The 18,944-nt window shown below is 51.2% G+C and overlaps 1 protein-coding gene across 1 annotated transcript in view; it reads left to right on the forward strand.

The window, feature by feature from the left end:
- Window positions 1-8,240: 8,240 nt before the first annotated feature.
- The window catches only part of PEA15 (proliferation and apoptosis adaptor protein 15), a 54,564-nt gene continuing 43,860 nt past the window's right edge, over window positions 8,241-18,944 (forward strand). Inside the window, exon 1 of the mRNA XM_028709156.2 lies at window positions 8,241-8,470. The gene's annotated coding sequence lies outside the window, so the exon portion shown is untranslated. The remainder of the gene's footprint in view (window positions 8,471-18,944) is intronic.

Raw genomic sequence — 18,944 nt, forward strand, 5'->3', positions numbered from 1 at the left:
TCACACATTAAAAACTGCCTTAAGATGTCTTCTGAATGTCAGGTAGTTGTTGTTTTTGACATCTGGTGGGAGCCACCACCAAGAAGGCCCTCTGCCTGGTTCCCTGTAGTTTTGCTTCTTGCAATGAGGGAACTGCCAAAAGGCCCTCGGCGCTGGACCTCAATGTCCGGGCAGAACGATGGGGGTGGAGACGCTCCTTCAGGTCTACTGGATAACTCTTCTTCATAAGAACATGAGAGGGGTCTGCTGGGTCAGGCCAAAGGGGGCCCACCTAGTCCAGCCTCCTGTTCTCACAGTGGCCCACCAGATGCCCCAAACAAAAACCTACAAGCAGGATTCGAACACAAGAGCCCTCTCCCTTCCGGTGGTTTGCAGCATGATCATCCTGGCTGCTAGCCATCGACAGCTGGCTCCTCCATTTTAAGCCCTCCACTCCTCTGTTTGAGCCACCCAAGTTGGCGGCCACCTCTGTCCCCTGTGGCAGGGAGTTCCATAATTTAACTCTGTGCTGTGTGGAGAAAGACTTTCTTTTATCTGTCCTGAATCTCCCAACATTCACCTTCACTGGATGTCCATGAATTCTAGTGTTAGGAGAGAGCGAGGAAAACTTTCATCCTTGTTCTTCCTTCATGCCGGGTCTAGTCAGATCAAAAGGCTACACTGGGTTTTGTTTCCATGACTATTTCACTGTGATTTTGTGGGGTGGGTGTTGGGGGGGGGACCTTCCCTTGGAGCCTATGCGGCCTGTGGGAGATTGTTTTGGGATTTGGGGCAGGGGGCAGAGAAAGAGATTTTGGAGGAGGGAGGGAGGGAACCTGATCCACCCCAAGACCAGCTCTTCTGTCCTCCTTTGTTTTCCTGCGGTTGCCAGGGTCACCGTCAACTGCGCCATGGAAACAGCACGCTGCCAGGGGTCTGCTTAGAGAGAGGCCGCCAGCAGTGAGCCGGACTGGGCCAGTGGGGTGAGGTGGGAGGGGGCACCTCTGGGCACTGATGTGTGCTGGGGGGGGCTGCCCATGCACCCACTAGGGTCCTGTGCACATCTGGGTGCACAGAGCGGCTAGACTGGTGACTGGGAGCGGCTGCTGAGACCATATAACACGGGTCCTGAAAGACCTAAATTGGCTCCCAGTACATTTCTGAGCACAATTCAAAGTGTTGGTGCTGACCTTGAAAGCCCTAAATGGCCTTGGCTCAGTATACCTGAAGGAGCGTCTCCACCCCCATCGTTCTGCCCAGACACTGAGGTCCAGCTCTGAGGGCCTTCTGGCGGTTCCCTCGCCGCGAGAAGCCAAGTTACAGGGAACCAGGAAGAGGGCCTTCTCAGTGGTGGTGCCTTCCCTGTGCAATGCCCTCCCACCAGATGTCAAAGGCATAAACAACTATCTGACGTTCAGAAGACATCTGAAGGCAGCCCTGTTTAAGGAAGCTTTCAATGTTTGATGCATTACTGTATTTTTTTGTTGGAAGCCGCCCAGAGTGGCTGGAGAAGCCCAGCCAGATGGGCAGGGTATGTATGTATTTATGTATGTATGTATGTATGTATGTAATATTATTTATTATTTTTGGAATGCCCTCCCAGCAGACGTCAAGGAGAAAAAGAACTCTCTGACTTTTAGAAGGCATCTGAAGGCAGCCCTGTTTAGGGAAGTTTTTAATGTTTGATGTTTTGTTATGCATTTAAGTGTGCTGGAAGCCGCCCAGAGTGGCTGGAGCAACTCAGTCAGATGGGCAGAGTACAAATTATAAAATTATCGTCATCGCCATCATGGGCACAGAGAATACTGCTGGCTTAGCTCCCCCAGGGATTTCGCCAGCCTTGCCAGAGGGAGCCCTTTCCATGAAAGTGGCCACCTTCTGCGTCAGGGCCTCTGCAGAAGAAGATGAGAAGAGGCCTCCCCAGATCAGGCCAAACAGAGAGTCATAATATCACAGAATTGTAGAGCTGGAAGGGATTCCCAAGGAATCACAACTAAAGCATCCTTGATGGTTGACCACCCAACCTCTGCTTAAAAACATCTGAGGAAGGAGAGCTTGCCATCTCCCAGGGCCATGAGTTCCACACCACAGACAGGAACGCAAGAAGCTGCTTTGTATTGAGTCAGACTGCGGGGTTCACCTAGCTCAGTCTTGTCTACACTGGCTGGCAGCAGCCCAGAGGTTGCTACCAGCCGTGTCTGGAATCCTGGGATCTTCTGCCAGCAAATCAGGTGCTCAGCCACTGAGCCACAGCCCTTCCACCACGCCAGGGACAGGACAGATCCTTCCAGATGTTTTTGGAGTCCAGCGGCCACCATCCCTGGCTATGCCACTTGAGATGGAATCGTAGAACATCTGGAGGGTTGCGAGTCTGCGCCCTGTAGACTCCAAGGAGTCCGATGGAGTTGCTGGTCCAATGGTTCCCAAACTTTTTTAGGGGGGCTACCTCCCTGGTCCCATAAACACATCCCCAGAGCTCCTTGCCCTACCCTAGAAACAGAATCACAGTTTGCACGACCCACAAAGGAACATAATAACACAAAACAGAAACAACAGTACATTTATTCAAGACCCAATTAAAATGGTTTAGTTTAATCAATTCAACACAACTGATGAGCTGGGCCCGGTGATACTAGCTTTTCAAAGTCTGATAGTCGTCTCCTCCTCCAGCGACCCACCCTTGCCTCGTAGCATCCCTCCAGGTCAAGGGGTCAATGCCACCCACTTGGGGAGCCCCTGCTCTGGTCTGAGTGCCCCCCATGTTTGGCACCACCTGACACTTATGGAAAATATAAACGCAGATGGATCGCCACCGTCAGCAAAGGCAGTTTCGTGCGCACATTGATGGGTCCGTATGAATAATGTATGCTAAAGCAACAGAATATTCAGGCTCAGAGCCCCAAGTTTGCATCATGTGCTGCTTGGAAATGAAGCGGCGATCCATCATTCCTACAGCACACTAAAAACCGCCTCTCCCTCACAGCAAGATGCTGTGGGCTGCCCTGGTGGGAAGGGTGGGTTACGGTTACCCCCATTTCGCAGACGGCTAAAAGAAGGCAGAGACTGAGAGTGAGGGGTGGTCTTCAACAAACTGCAAGGGACAAAAGATCAGAAGAGCAGCTGGATCAGGCCAAGGGAGGCCCATGGAGTCACAGAGACAGGTGACAAGGGGTCTCTTTTGTCCTGCTCTAGGGTAAAAACGCGTCTCCGTAAGACCGGAGTCATCAATTCTATGAAACCTTGCGGAATGTCTCACCTGAATATTATGCTTCGTGAGACGGGGGCTTGCCTGATTAAGGAAACAGGAGCCCTCTTCTGAATGAAATCAACACATTAAAGAACTTTGAACATATCAGACTTGGGATTTGGGCTTCTGCTACTTTGGTGACTTATGACCAGGGCCGGATTTAGGTTTGATGAGGCCCTCAGCTACTGAAGGCAATGGGGCCCTTTATATGTCCAGCTGTCCCTTGTCAACTACAAGTTGTCACTATTTTTTGTGTTGAATATATGCTATATGGTAATTTATGGACCTAATAGGCATCTCAAGCCATTTGCACATTACAAAATATGTATTTTATCAAAGTAATTGTTGAACTGAAATACAACTAAAAAGTATATTACCTGTAATAGTGAAATACTATTAAGAAGTATATTAATAGTGAAATAATTATTAAGCTCTAACTTAAAATGATTGGGGGCCCATTACTTATATCATAGGAGCCTGTTGTTGTTTAGTCATGTCCGACTTTTCATGACCCCCTGGACCAGAGCACGCCAGGCCCTCCTGTCTTCCACTGCCTCCTGCAGTTTGGTCAAACTCATGCTAGTAGCTTTGAAAACACTGTCCCACCATCTCGTCCTCTGTCCTCCCCTTCTCCTTGTGCCCTCCATCTTTCCCAACATCAGGGTCCTTTCCAGGGAGTCTTCTCTTCTCCTGAGGTAGCCAAAGTCTTGGAGCCTCAGCTTCAGGATCTGTCCTTCCAGTGAGCACTCAGGGCTGATTTCCTTCAGAATGGAGAGGTTGGATCTTCTTGCAGTCCATGGGACTCTCAAGAGTCTCCTCCAGCACCAGAATTCAAAAACCTCCAACTCCATAATTCAAAACATAATTTATAATTCACAGGAGCCTACACAACACAAAATACTGTTGCTGTATGTAGGTTTTATTTTATTTGCTTTTTATCTTATATTTTGGAAATGTTTTTCCTCCTTTAATTTTTTTAGGGGCCCCCAAGAGAGTGGGGCCCTAAGCTATAGCTTGTTTAGCTTATACGTAAATCCGGCACTGCTTATGATAGAATCTCTCTCTCTCACACATGCCCAGGGCTGGGGCAGACCATAACTCAGAGGCAGAGGCCCTGCTAAAGACTCAGGTTGAGAAGGAGGCCTCCATCACTTGTGCACAGGCAGCAGGCAAAGGGCATCCTGCCCCCTCACTTTTTTCAGGTGGGATTCAATCACATCCAGGTAAACTCAGGTTGAGCAGTTAAAGTTGCCTTGCAGCCCTTAAGAACACAAGCAGAGCTTGGCTGCTGCTGGGTCAGGCCCAAGAAAGCCCCATCGAGTTCAGCATCTCATTTTCACCGTGGCCAAAGACCCTTAAGAATCCAGGACTCTAGATAGACTGCCTCTGGACCCGTAGGTTCCATAGGGAGAGCCTGGCTACTGGATCAGGCCCAAGGGGGGCCCTTCTAGTTCAGTGAAAGAACCAAAAGTGATGTCCTCTCCCCTCCACACCATTCATTGCCAACGCTCATTTAATGTCATCTTCTCTCCGCCCCAATGACACTACAAATGAACGTAATGGTCAGCGGTCTGGACATATTTTGCTGCAGCCACAGAACAAGGTCTGTGGTTTTAAAAAGAAGCCATTTGAATCTTGGGGGATTTTGCTTCTATTCTCTATTCTGCAACCCCCCCCCCCCGACAACGTTTACATTAAAAATGCATGTGAAACATTGGCAGTCTATTAATACCAAGCCTTGTAAAAGCCTTTTATGCCCTTAATCTTGTGGTGTGACGGCGAGGTGCACAGAGGATCTGAAAGATCCCCCCCGAGATCTATTTCCTGAGGAGGGGGGGCTCTGGATTCCACCCTCTTTTTAAAAAACCAGAAGAGTTAAACTTGAGAGACATCGTTTGTGCTGTTTGCCTAGTGAAAAGGCACCACCTGGCAAAAGATTCTTACACCGAACTAATTTGCAAGGCTTTGGACGAGGCGCAGGGCTTCTCCACCGTCCACCTTCCTAATGCCAAAAGGTTTGTGGGGGGAGGGGTTAGCAACATAACCCAACAGGCAAAAAATTGGACAAAAGTCCAAAGCCCTAAGAAGCCTCCGTTAGCTAGCATCATTTCCACACTTGCCTCTGAAATAAAACCATCTTTGCCGTGACTTTTCTGCAGGAAAGCTGCTAGAGAAACGTGGTCCTTCCTCTCTCTTAGCCCCAGAACCTGAGGGTGTCTGAGGAGGTGGGACGTGGGAACATTCAGGACGGGCAAAAGGAAGTCCTTCTTCACGCACAACAAATTTAAACTATGGAACTCACATCTGCAGGAGGCGCTTGTGGCCACCAACCTGCGTGGCTTTTAAAGAGGACTGGATAAATCCACAGAGGGGGAGAGGCTATGAGTCTTGAAAGGTTAGGGGTGTGTGTGTGTGTGTGTGTGTGTGTGTGTGTGTGTGTGTGCGGGTGTGTGCGTGTGTGTGTTTTAACATATAGTTTTCAACAGTAATTAAACATACTTTTACATCTTATTCAATTTTTTTTACTTCCATCAATCCTGTCTGAAAATTTTCCAATCTAATCTCTTAGTATGCATTTCTTATCCTTCCCTATTACATTTCAAACTCATAATCAATATCTCTACCTATTTCTACTTTGTAACACTTCATATATTTCTCCTTACAAAACTTCTTGTAGTCCTACTAGCGTAACTTGTTGATTACAATTGCTCTTCAAATAATTCGTATACTTCTTCCAACCTTCTGTGAATCTCTGGTCCCGCAGGTTTCGAATCCTTCCTGTCATTTTGTCCAATTCTGCACAGGCCATTAATTTCGTCTGCCATTCTTCTTTCGTCTTGAAAGGTTCTTGAGGATCCCTCTGTGGATGGAAACTTGCCGCTTGATCTCAGGAAGTGCAAGTGTAAGAGCTGATCTCATCTCCGTCTCATGGCCAGCCACAGGGCGATGTGCGCAGGGAAACAGTGGGAGGAAAGTGTTGCAGCCTGCTCAGATCTCGAGTTCCTCCTTTCTTTCTCAAGTCACACTGAGAAGGTTTCCTGGCAGCACGCAAGGCAAGAACTTAACATGGGAAAGGTCCCACCCACCCCGGCCCACGCAACTGCATCAGCTGATGGGAGAGGGAAATTGTTGTTGTTGAATCGTTTAGTGGTGTCCGCCTCTTCGTGACCCCCTGGACCAGAGCACGCCAGGCCCTCCTGTCTTCCACTGCCTCCTGCAGTTTGGTCAAACTCATGCTGGTAGCTTTGAGAACACTGTCCCACCATCTCGTCCTCCGTCGTCCCCTTCTCCTTGCACCCTCCATCTTTCCCAACATCAGGGTCTTTTCCAGGGAGTCTTCTCTTCTCATGAGGTGGCCAAAGTCTTGGAGCCTCAGCTTCAGGATCTGTCCTTCCAGGGAGCACTCAGGGCTGATTTCCTTCAGAATGGATCAGTTGGATCTTCTTGCAGTCCATGGGACTCTCCAGAGTCTCCTCCAGCACCATAATTCAAAAGCATCTATTCTTCGGCGATCAGCCTTCTTGATGGTCCAGCTCTCACTTCCATACATCATTACTGGGAAAACCAGAGCTTTAACTATACGGACCTTTGACAGCAAGGTGATGTCTTTGCTAGCTTCCTCCAAACCCAGCTGGTGGATTTTGAGCAAGCAAATGGCAGCCAAAATGAAACTTGTTTCCAAGCATTTGGGGGTCACATGTACCCTTCACCAAAGATGGGGAATATCTGTGGCCCTCCAAATGTTGCTGGACTCCCAACTCCTACCATATTTGACCATCCTGAAGCTGCTGGGAGGTGGGAGTCCAACAGTATCAAAAGATTCATAGGTGTCCCAGCCCTACACATTCACTCAATCAAACCTTTATTGAACATCCAGCAAATAAATTGTATTTGATGCCTAATGGCATTTTAGTTCAATACTGAATAATACTGCAGCGAGGCCATGCCATGTTATTCTTGAAAGTTAACATGCAACAACATTCAGCCACCTGGCTGTGTTTGACAGCTGGCATGCAACGGTATTTAGTATTTATTTATCCTACAATTCTCTTTCCTTATTTCTTAACAGCATGTTTAAGCTGGTGTGAAATAGTATTTGGTATTTTGGACTATATTTATCTACAGCACTCAATTGCTGCCCAAACGCAATGTGCTTTTTGGATGCCCAGCAACAAAACATTAAAAATACAATAGCTGCCATGGAACAATGGAAAACAGTAAAGGAAGCCCTGCATGAAAAATTTAGCAGCAGGGAGCGGAGAACCACAGAAGATGCAAAGAGGTGGCTAAAAGCACAGAACAGATCTGAGATCAGGTGGATTTAAAAGTCTCTCAGGAGGCTGGGCATCTTCACCTGGAGTCCTAAAGCCGCTGGATCAGGCCCAAGAGGCGGTGGTCCTGGTGCTAATCTACTCAAGCACCCTGTCCTCACTCACAGCGGCCTGGATAACGACCAGCTCTCCAGGCCTGACACCAGCAACAATCAGAGCGGATACCAAGTGGTTTAAATGCAGACTCCAAAAACCAGGTAGCATTTCGGGTTCGGAAGGACTTGTTCCAGCCACTTTTGCCAAAGTTGGGTTTCTCTTGGCGACGCTGAGCGAGATGCACCCCCAGGGTCTGACTCGGTATATGGCTGCTTCCGACCACTCTGTCCCAGCAGAGGACAAAGGGGCCGCCATCCGAAAGGACCAGCGTCTTCCCTAATTGTTTAGGGCTATTTTTGGTTTTTTTAAAAGATGGGGTGGCGGGACGTGATGCCCGCTGCTGCCCTCCTTTCTCCCGGCCAGGCTGGGGCGGCTGCCCGTCTCCTGAACCCCTCCAAAGAGCCCTTTCGTCTCCGGGGGTCGTTTGGCGAGACGCGCGCTCCGGAGCGTCACGTGTGAAAGGGGCTGGTTTCGGGTTCCTGCTTTGCCAAGCCTCGCGCATCAGCACAAAAAGCCAGCCCGCCCGCGCGCCAGCCTCCTCCTCCTCCTCCTCTCCGCGGCTCCCCCCGCTGACATCACTCGGCGCGGAGGAGGGCAGAGCGGGAGGAGGGTGGGGTGACCCGGAGAGCCGCCCAGCGCGAAAGGAGAAGCCTCGCCGCCGCCGCCGCGCACAGACAGACGCTCGCCCGCCGCTGCCGCTGCCGCTGCGCCCGGCTCGAGGGGCGCGTCCCGTCCAGGGAGGGCAGGAGGACGAGGTCGCCGCCGTAACCAGCCGTGCCCAGGGGGACGCATCCTGCTCCGGCGCTTCCTGCCGCCGGTAAGTCCAGCGCCTCTCCGCCGGCTCAGCCATCCCTCGCCATGGGAGGGAGAAAGAGAGAAAGCTCTCCAAAGGGGCGCAGCCGCCGCTCCGTGCGCTCTGCACATGGCCAGAGGCGCGCCCGTGCCCGCCCGACCGCTGGGGGACTGAGCCACCAAAGTCGGGGCGGTGGGGCTGATGGAGGGCTGGGGCGATGGGGAGTCGGTGGCGACGATGGGGGCGCAAAGAGCCCCGTTTCCGGGGCGCGCCCAAGGCGGGGAGCCCCCTTCGCCTCCCGGCTCTCCTTCGCCCGCTGAGGGTGACTCAAACCCAGATCCCGGGCTGAATCATTGCCGCTTCCTCTTTGGACTGCTGCCCTGGCAGATTTCTGGACAGAGCTCAGCAGCCGTCGCCTGGCTCGGACCAGAGAAGCTCAGGACTGTCCACACTGGCAGGCAGCAGCGGCAGCGGCTCTCCAGGGTCTCAGGGCAGGGAGATGTCGATGGAAGGAGGACATTGGGGATTTGAACCCGGGACCTTCTGCATGCAAAGCAGATGTTCTGCCCGGACTCGGTGCCCACCCTGCCGGCCGCATTTGCTCTCCGGGCTCCCAGGCCATCGCCAGCCCCCTCTCCCCTTCTGGCCACCTCTCCCCGTTAATAAAAAAAGCCCAACGTGAACCATATTGTGCAGGCAAAACTCTCAAAGTGCCAACCGCCTTGAGAGCCAGCCAGAGCCCAACGGGGCATTGTCCCTGCTGCCTAGTCTAACTCTTTAGCTCTTTCTCGCCCCCCCCCCATTTTCCCCTCCCCCTGCAACTTAACTCTGCCCCTGGTCAACCCGACTTGATGCCATCAGCCCAAGGCGCTCCAAATTGAGAGGAACCAGGCACAGGGCGGGGCTCCTCCCAGTTTGCCACTTCCTCCACAAATCTAGGAAACGCAGGTAGCGGCTTTCTAGTGAGTCGGGCCATTGGGTCCACCTGGCTCAGTGCTTCCTACACGGGCTGGCAGCCCTGGCTTGGCAGCCCTAGCTGGAGATGCCAGCAGGGATTGAGCCTGGCATGGTCTGCAAGCAGAGCAGGGGCTCTGCCAGGGAGCCGTGGTAGACCTTCTCTGCTCTAGAGAAGGCCCAAGAACAGCAGGGTTGGACTAGATGACCCCCGGGTCCCTTCCAGCTCTACAGTTCTATGGCAGGCAAAATAGAGCCCTGAAAGAAAACTTCGGGAAAACAGGAATGAGCCACCAGCGCTCTCAGCTGCGTGCAGATATGAACTTGGGAGTTTCTGGTACCTAAACTCTGGTGATAAATGGCCAAGCAGAGTCCTTCTGTAAAGGGGACCAGCTTGGATATGGCTGTGGAGTGTGGGATGTGGGAGAGACCTGGGTTCAAATCCCCCGCACTTAGCCTAGCCTACCTTCTGGGGTCGTTGTGAGGGTGGTGCTCTGGGGAAAGCACCTTGAGCTCTTGGAGAACAGGCAGGATATAAATGCAGTCAGTCCTAGCCAAGAGAGAACGTGAAGCAGATCAGATGGCCACCCCTCACTCACTGGGTTCAGAGTATTCAAGGGACTAGTCCTCAAGCTGTTCATTCAGTTCTTTCCCTGGCACAGCATTCCTTCCACCACCACCGCTCCTCCTCCTCCCCACCCTGAGCATCTCTTTGCCTTCTGAGGTAGCCACTGAACATGAAAGAGCCTTTGTCTTTTTGGACAGCCCTGAGGTGGGACTGTTCTTTATCTAACCAACTTTTCATTTATCTTATGTTCATTTTCTGTTTTAGCTGCAATTGTGTGTGTGTGTGTGTGTGTGTGTGTCAGTGTCCTGGTGTCCTGCTGATTTGCAGATTTGTTGCCTCCTTTTCGTTGCTTGGTTGATATTGATTGACAGGGACGGTGGTTCCTGCTTTGCTGGAGTTTTGCTGTGGCGCTGCAAACTGTCTTTGGATACTTTTGCATCTCGGGGAGTCGGCCCTTTTGGGTCCTGCCAACCCCACAATTCTAGGATTCTGGGATGACGCCTCGTGCCTCGGAGCGGGGAAGGCAGCCACCCAGATGTGCTCTCCACACAGACGGAATAAATAAATCATGTTGGGTAAATGCACCCTGCTCAAGCTGAAATGGGCTCCTCTAATAACACTCGCTCAGAAGCCAGGGCCTTGCAGGACCAGGCCAAAAGGTGCATTTAAGCCCGCATCTGGTCCTCGGGAAGAGCTGGACAGGTGCTTCAGTGATGCTTTGCAATTTGGGCCCCCTTGGGCCCATTTGGCAGGAGACTCCTTTCCGTGCTTGGAGAAAGTGGATGGGGAGAAGCTGTTCTCCCTCTCTCAAAATACAGTGGTACCTCTGGACTTCCGGAGGTCCGTTCTTAACCTGAGGTACCACTTTAGCTAATGGAGCCTCCTGCTGCCTCTGTGTGATGTCTGTTCTCATCCTGAAGTTAAGTTCTTAACCTCAGGTACTACTTCCGGGTTAGCGGAGTCTGTAACCTGAGGTGTTTGTAACCTGAGGTGTTTGTAACCCGAGGTACCACTGTACTAAACTCAGGGACACCTGCGGAAGCTAAATGTTGGGAGATTCAGGACAGACCAAAGGAAATCTGCCCTCCACGCGCTGTGCAGAGCTGAATTATGGAGTTCCCTCTTCCAGGAGGCAGTAGCGATGGCCCCCAGCTTGGAAAACTTGGAAAGAGGATCGGGTCACTTCCCAGAGGAGCAGACCAGCCGTGGCAAGGGTGGCTGAGCTCCTCCTTCCTCCACCATTGTGCCTCTGAATAATACCAGTTGCTGGGATCACACAGCTGTTGTGCTCATGTCCCAGGAACATCGGAAGCTGCCTTATCCTGACTCAGACTGTTGGTCCACCTAGCCTAGTAATGTCTACACGGACAGGCAGTAGCCCTCCAGGATTCCAGGTCAGGGACTCTCCCAGCCCTGCCTGGAGGTGCCAAGGATTGTGCTGCTTCCAGGTTTCCCATGGGGGAATCTGGTTCTTCACTGTGGGAACAGGATGCTGGACTAGCTGTGCCTCCTTTGGGCCTGATCCTGTTGGGCTTCCCCCAGGGAATGTGGTTGGCCACTATAAGAGGAGTGTGCTCGACTAGATGAGCCCGCTTTGTCCTGAACAGCAGCAGGGCTATTCTTACATCCGTAGCGTGAGGGTCAGTAGCTGATGTTGGTCTTCTCAGACTCCAGCGCCCATCCTTCCTGACCCATTAGCCAGACTGGCCGTGGCTGATGGGAACTGGAGTCCAGCAACACACAGAGTGGACCACCTTAGCTACCTCTGTCGGACGTGAATCACTTCCAAGGACTGTGGCAGAGTCAAGATGGGGGTGGGATGTCCACTTTATGGGGGTGAGAAGGCCACTTTAGCCATCATGGCTACAGGCAGCAGAGGATAAACACAAAGGATGTTAGCAGAGCAGGTGGGCTTGCAAAAGATTATCTCTTGGGCGGATCATGCTGCCCCGCTTGCATTCCTTGAAGTCGTAAAAGTGTAAGGAGAGTCCGGCTGCTGGATCAGGCCCATAGCCCACCTCGTCCAGCATCCTGTTCCCACAGTGGCCAACCAGGTGCCTGTGTGTGAACCTGAAATCAGGATTCGAGCACCAGAGCAACTCTCTGCCTCCAGTGTTTTCCAGGAACTGGTATTTGGAAACATTTCTGCAAAGCCTCCTCTGTGAATTGGCTCGTCCTCTTTCCAAGCCACCCAGGTGACGGTCACTGCCTCCTGCGGTCCCGCTGCCCCAGGTGGGTCATTCGCAGAGTCGGGCTGGCTTTGCCTCTTCCTTGCTCCGCCGTGACTTTTGACTTTTTCAATGTCCGCGCTGCAACATCCACGTGGAAGCAGGGCAGCCCCAGCAAAGGGGCCCATTGTGTCCGCTGAGTCCAGATACCATCACGCTTCGGACAGCGGCGTTGGAGTCTTGCTAGACAATGGGCCCCTTCAGGCAACCCAGCCCCACGAGAAGCTGCAGAGTCATTGCTGTGTGCGTTGTGGGGGGCGGGATCTGCTGTCATCTCCTCCAGAGAGGGCACACTTTGTCTTAGTTGCCGTCTGGGACCATCTTAATAAACTGACTTGCAAGTTATCACTGTGGGTCCCTCCCTCAGTCCTGCTGGCTTGTAGAAATCGCAGGGAGGGGAGACTAGTGTCGTTGTTAAACTCCAGTTCTGTTTTTGTGGACTTTCCCTTAAGACAGCTGGTTGGCCCCTGGGAGAACTGGACTGGATGAGTCCCCTTTGTCCTGACCCAGCCGCCAGCCTTTTCTGATGTTCTTATATTGACTTCTGCTGGCAGGACGTAGTCTGCGCTTTATTGCTTTATTGCTTTAGTGCTTAGTCTCTGTTTAGGTCTGGAGGTCGTTTTTGTGGGGGCTGTTGTTGTCGCACCCTGTTGTGAGTTTGGTGTTCACCGCAGGGTGCTGAAATAGGGGGGCCTTTGATCTGAGCCAGCAGGCCTCCTTTTAAGTTAGGGCTTTTGTTCAAAATGTTTCACACGATGCACCCAAATTCTCCAAAACGACATCTTTAGGCCGGTTCGTTTTTACAACAACCTTGTCGGGGTGCGGCAAAGTTATCACCCCCATATTACAGAAAAGGACAAAAGCAGACAGAGGCAGGATTCAAAGTACGAGCATCCTGGTTCACAGCTCACACCCTTAACTGCCTTTCCCTCAAATAATTTGTGGTCTTCAAGCTTTTTAATTGTGCTTTCCCAAATGCTGTCCTACTCTTCTAAAGACAAGTTGTTTCAGCTTCGCGCACACCCCTGACAACTTGGGGCGACCACTCTCAGTCTCTTCTGCCTCTCTCTAATCTGCCCTTTGGGACTCTGCAGGCCACATGTGGCCCCTCGCTAGCCCCAAATATTTTTGTCCGGCTGGGGTGTGTCCTTGGGCCCTGATCACGGATGGAGGATGCAGAGGGAGGGATGCCAGAATGTGTACAAGGAAACTAGCCTCCTGTACAAGGGGGACATTCACATCCCTTGCCCCGCCCACATTTCCATCTGGCTCCACCCACCCCTGGCATGTGGCCCTCGGAGGATTGCCCAGAAGAGAATGTGGCCCTTGAGCTGGAGAAACTGAGAAGCATTCAAAACTGACCCTACTTGCGGGACACCTCCCTTCTGGTCAAAGTCTCTCTGTCTCCTACCTGTGTTCTCCCCAGGTAGACTCACCTGGTCCCTTCACTGCACATTTCGAGGTGCAACTGATGGCCTTTTCAGTGTGCTTGCCGGAGGGGAGAGTCACTGGTTTTTGTTTCATTTTTATTATGTCATCATTTTGTAAGTTTATGCTGTTCGGCCATGTGCTCTTCAGATGGGGATCGGAATATAAAGTTAACAAATAACTAAATATCTCCTTTCCTCACCTCCGTTCCTTCATTCGAAAGTTACTGCTTTCAGGTTAAAAAAAGGGGGGGTGGAGGCAGCCTGAAGATCTCTCCCCTTGATTGACAGCAGCCAACTCAGAACACCACTGATAGCAGGCAAATAAGAGATTGGCTTATATATATATTTCCCCCCCTGTGTGCGTCATTCGGCAATTACCCTTCCCCCCTCGGTTGAATTTTATCCACATCCTTCTTACTTCTGAAACCCTTTTCTCTGCCTGCCTTGTTTGGACTCGCGTGGTTTCTGCATCTCATGACAAGGGATGTCATCCTCTCTGTGGTGATTCAGCTGCCTCGCCTTCCTTCAGATCCTTCGTGGATGTGCTGGGAGGCACAGGTGGCCCTGTCTATGGCCTGCTCTCCTTGATCCTTCACGTTCAGCCTCTTCCCTTTCCACACACCCCCCCCCAGGCAGTTTTGTGCCTATTAAAAGGCTCCCAGTTCGTCTGACAGCTCCCAGTCGTCTTTCATCCTTCCTTCCTTCGGCTTCCGATAGTGGACAGAAAGTTTTCGCCTCCGCTTGGCTTTCGGAAGAGCTCATTCCAAGACCCACGGGGCCACTTCTGCAAGCGAACTCCGCTGCGCAGGTTATTCAAGCACACTAAAGCCCCCCCCCCCCCCAGTTCTGAAGCTCATAGAATCATAGAATGGTAGAGTTAGAAGGTGACCCCAAGGGTCATCTAGTCCAACCCCCTGCAGTGCAAGAATAGCAACCAGGGTATCCATGACAAACGGCCACCCAACCACTCATAAAACCCTCCAGTGAAGGAGAGTCCTCCACTTTCCAAGGCAGTCCCTTAAATAAGCTTGTTTTCTGTCGCTGCAGAAGGTAGGACCCTGAACCAGTGGATTCGAATTGTAAGAAAAGAGATTCCAACTAAACATTATTAGGAAGAACTTTATGACAGTAATGGGCAACCTTAGAAGGTGACGGGCTCTCCTTCTTTGGAGGTTTTTAAGCAGAGGTTGGATGGCCATCTGTCAGGGATGCTTCAGCTGCGATTCCTGCTCTGCGGGGGTTGGACTAGATGACCCTTGGAGACCCCTTCCAATTCTACAATTATATGCTTCTGAGTTGTGGTTTATATGCTGCAGTTTGGATCAGCTTCATTGGCAAGGAAGAAGGCTGAGGGGCAGCTCTGCGTGCGCGCCTCCCTTTGGATCAGACCCCCATCAAAAAGACATAATCGCAGTTAATAAACGTGCTTGCAGAATCCTAAAAGATATTCCAGTGCATTTTGCGAGATGCAACTTTACAAAATGTGCACTGTCTCTCCCCCCTGCCGCCCCCTCCCCCCGTTAACTATTAAGGCACTTGCATCATCTTGACAAAATACTAAACTAGAATTACTTCCTTACTTCCGACCTCATTCGTTCCCCAGATTTTTGACTGGGTGCACAATTCAGATGTTTCCCTCTCCTGTTTCCACTAATATTCCAGGACAGGAGTCAATAATTCTGGGAAGGAAAACTTGGCAAAAATAAGCCATTGTGTTTTGCCACAGGAGGAAAAGGATAACCTGGGTGGCAGGGAGAGCAGAATACCTGTGGGGTTAGAAATGTCGGTGGCTAAGAGGGCGTTAGCGCCCACGAAACATCCTCTTGCCTGGCAAAACCAGGATGAAATATTGCAAGAATGAGAGGGAGGCCCTGCAGCTCAAAGCTAGCTCAGAAGGTCAGCTGGAGGCTGGAGCCGTCTTGGGCCAAAGCGCTGCCCTTCCTGGGACGCTGCCTCTTGGCTGACAAGCTGCACATCAGAGCTGGGGTTTTTCTCTTCCTTTTAATGGGAGTGTGCCAGATTGTTTGATCTCAGCTCATCCATTTAAAAGTCAGCTGCTTATCTAAGTCCAGTTAATAATGCTGAGCCTGACTTTATATGCACCTCAAAGCCCTGGATATATATACATTATAATGACAAGCTAAGCTAGGCCTCCTTCAGAGGAGGAGGAGGAGGGAGGGAGCCATCATAGCTGAACGGGGAGAGCATGGAGAAGATCCCAAGTCCAGTCCTTGAAAGCTTCTCCGGGTAGGGCTGAGGGTGGGTCTCCTGAAAGCCTGGTGGGCCTCTGCCCATCTACGAAGACAAAACTGAGCTATATGGGCTTAGGGGTCCTGTCTGGTACAGGGAAGGTCCCTCTGTTCCTGTTTAAATTTGCCCTTTCTTCAGAACCATGAGGACTACAATCTTAGTTTGTTTTTAAAGGGAACAGCTGTAACCTCAGTGGCTTTGCATGAAGAACACCACACGCTCAATCCCCGGCTTCTCCAGGCCTCTGGCAAACTGCTGCCAGTCAGTGTTGCCATTACTGAGCTAGATGGAGTTTATGCTTCAGATCTGGGTGTGAGGCTTGCTGTCATGTTTAGTGTGGCGAGGGTGGTTCTTTGCACATCTGGAAGACGACTGTGTCGCCTCCTGTCACCCTCTTGAAGGTGCTTTTTCAGCTCAGGGGAAAGGGCAGGCAGACACAGCATCTGTAGACTGTAGCATCCTGAATTAAGGGAGGGGGATTCCCATTGCAGCCACAGGGTTGTTTGAGGCCACCACGAAAGAGCTGATCTTCAGCTTGAAACCAGGACTTGCTCTTTCACCATGCTGCTCCTCCAGCTGCCAATGCCATCCATGTAACCTGTGTGAATATCAAGGGTGGGTTGTGTCCAGGAACCTGGGAGGATTTCTTTCACGTGTGTGCATGTTTTTGTCTTTAAATAAACAGCCCATGCAAGTTTCTAGCTCTTATGGCCATCGAGATTAGCCTGGCCGTCTCAGAGGAAATCTGGGGAGGCTGAGGTGGACTTTCCAGTGGTCAAAGTGTGCTTGTGTCTTCCTGCCCGCCATCTATTTCCTGCCCTCTTCCCTCACCGCACCCCTCTTTCTCTCACACACTTGATCCTGAACCCCTAAGTCGTGCAAAAGGAGCAAATCTGTGCAATGTTCTTGAACACTTGCAGAATCTGGTTTCGGTTCGTTTTCATTTTCTTGGACAGGAAGCTTTGATGCCGAGTACACAAGCCTTCCCAGCCCTGCATCGTGCAAAGCACTCTTCTTCCAACCACATGCTGGAACATTTCAATGCTGTCGGGTGGCTTTTGAAGGAAGATCGCCCCTTTTGTGAGCCTGGAAATCGCAGCAGCAGCAGCCCTGCTTTGAACCCGTTCAGTTGCAAGCCCGTCTCTCCTCATCAGTCTTCTCTCCCCCCCACTTCCATGTTCTCTCTCTCTCTGTGTGCATCTCCGCTCCGCTCTGTTCCCTTCAGCGAGTGTCACCCCTCGTCAGAGGCCCTTTGCATCCAGGTGCCTGTTCTGCCCTCCCAATAGTCCCCGCGGAGCTGTCTCCCTGACTCCTTCCTTCCACATCTGTTTGCTCACCTCCCTGGCTCCCAGACCCAGCTGTCCCAGAACCTTAGCAGAGCTGCCTGTCATTCTAGGGGCTGAGTTCATTTCGCCAAACAGTGACTGGCGGCTCGGGCAGGGCCTGCTTGCCGTCGCCCCAGCCCGTGTCGCAGCTCTTTCCCTGGAGTGTTGCATGGATTTTAATCTACCCCCCAAAGAGATCCCTTGTAGTTGTTTAGTTGTTTAGTCATGTCCGCCTCTTCGTGACCCCCTGGACCAGAGCACGCCAGGCACTCCTGTCTTCCACTGCCTCCCTCATGCTGGTAGCTTCAAGAACTCTATCCAATAATCTCATCCTCTGTCATCCCCTTCTCCTTGTGCCCTCCATCTTCCCCAACGTCAGGGTCTTTTCCAGGGAGTCTTCTCTTCTCATGAGGTGGCCAAAGTCTTGGAGCCTCAGCCAGTGTGGTGTAGTGGTTAAGAGTGGTAGTCTCGTAATCTGGTGAACCGGGTTCGCGTCTCTGCTCCTCCACATGCAGCTGCTGGGTGACCTTGTGCCAGTCACACTTCTCTGAAGTCTCTCAGCCCCACTCACCTCACAGCGTGTTTGTTGTGGGGGAGGAAGGGAAAGGAGAATGTTAACCGCTTGGAGACTCCTTAAAGGGAGTGAAAGGTGGGATATCAAATCCAAACTCCTCCTCCTCCTCCTCCTCTTCTTCTTCTTCTTCTTCTTCTTCTTCTTCTTCTTCTTCTTCTTCTTCTTCTGTCCTTCCAGTGATCCCTCAGGGCTTATTTCCTTCAGAATGGAGAGGTTGGATCTTCTTGCAGTCCATGGGACTCTCAAGAGTCTCCTCCAGCACCAGAATTCAAAAGCATCAGTTCTTCGGCGATCAGCCTTCTTGATGGTCCAGCTCTCATTTCCATACATCACTAAAAGAGATCCCTTATCATGCTGAATTTAAAACATGGAAACTGGTGTCTGCCTCTCAGTCCAGGCCAGCATTTTGTTTTCACAGCACCCATGGGAAGGCAGTGAGCAGGACCTGAGCATGAGAACATTCTCCCTTCCTGCAGTTTCCAGCAACTTATGCAGAAGCATTGCAGCCATCAGTAGCCTCAACCGGCCCTGTATCCTTTCCTTCAGGCACCCTCTCCAGGATTTCTTGCATTTTATAAACCATTTGCTCTGCACAGCAGATTAGCCGACAGATGCCAGAGAAAGAATCTTGCACATGGCAGAGCATCTCCAAGAGCACCAGCCCCTTCCTCCTTCAACAGCACTTGCCTGGCGCTCAAGAGCCATTTGAGATCAAGGCAGCCGCCTGGCTTCATCTGTTGTCATCAGCAGGAGGCTGTGTGAATAAGAGCAAAATGGGCTTGCTCATCCTTGATTGGGTCTCCCAGAGAGTGGTTTGGCTTTGTTTTGTTTTTTAAGATCTTCCCTTTGCTCATCAAATACTTGTTTTTGGAGATTTTCAGGCTCAGAAACTATAGGAAGAATCCAGAGCTTAATCCTCTTCATTTAAACGAGATTAAAAAAATTATATGTGAGGACCGCCACACATAATGGAATGAGAACGCATAGTAGTGCAAGAAGGCTCTCTTACCCAATTCTTCCTTCGTTTTCCAGTTCAACCCCAGAGTCCAACTCAAAATGCACGTCTCTCACCCAGAAAGTGTAGTGTAGTTTAGGCTTGAGGCCGATGGTTAAGTTGGTAAGCAACTTGTGAGAACATCATACTCAAGGAAGAGCCTGCTGGGTCAGCT

Source organism: Podarcis muralis, chromosome 16 (assembly GCF_964188315.1).
Source record: "Podarcis muralis chromosome 16, rPodMur119.hap1.1, whole genome shotgun sequence".
NCBI classification, from domain to species: Eukaryota; Metazoa; Chordata; class Lepidosauria; order Squamata; family Lacertidae; genus Podarcis; species Podarcis muralis.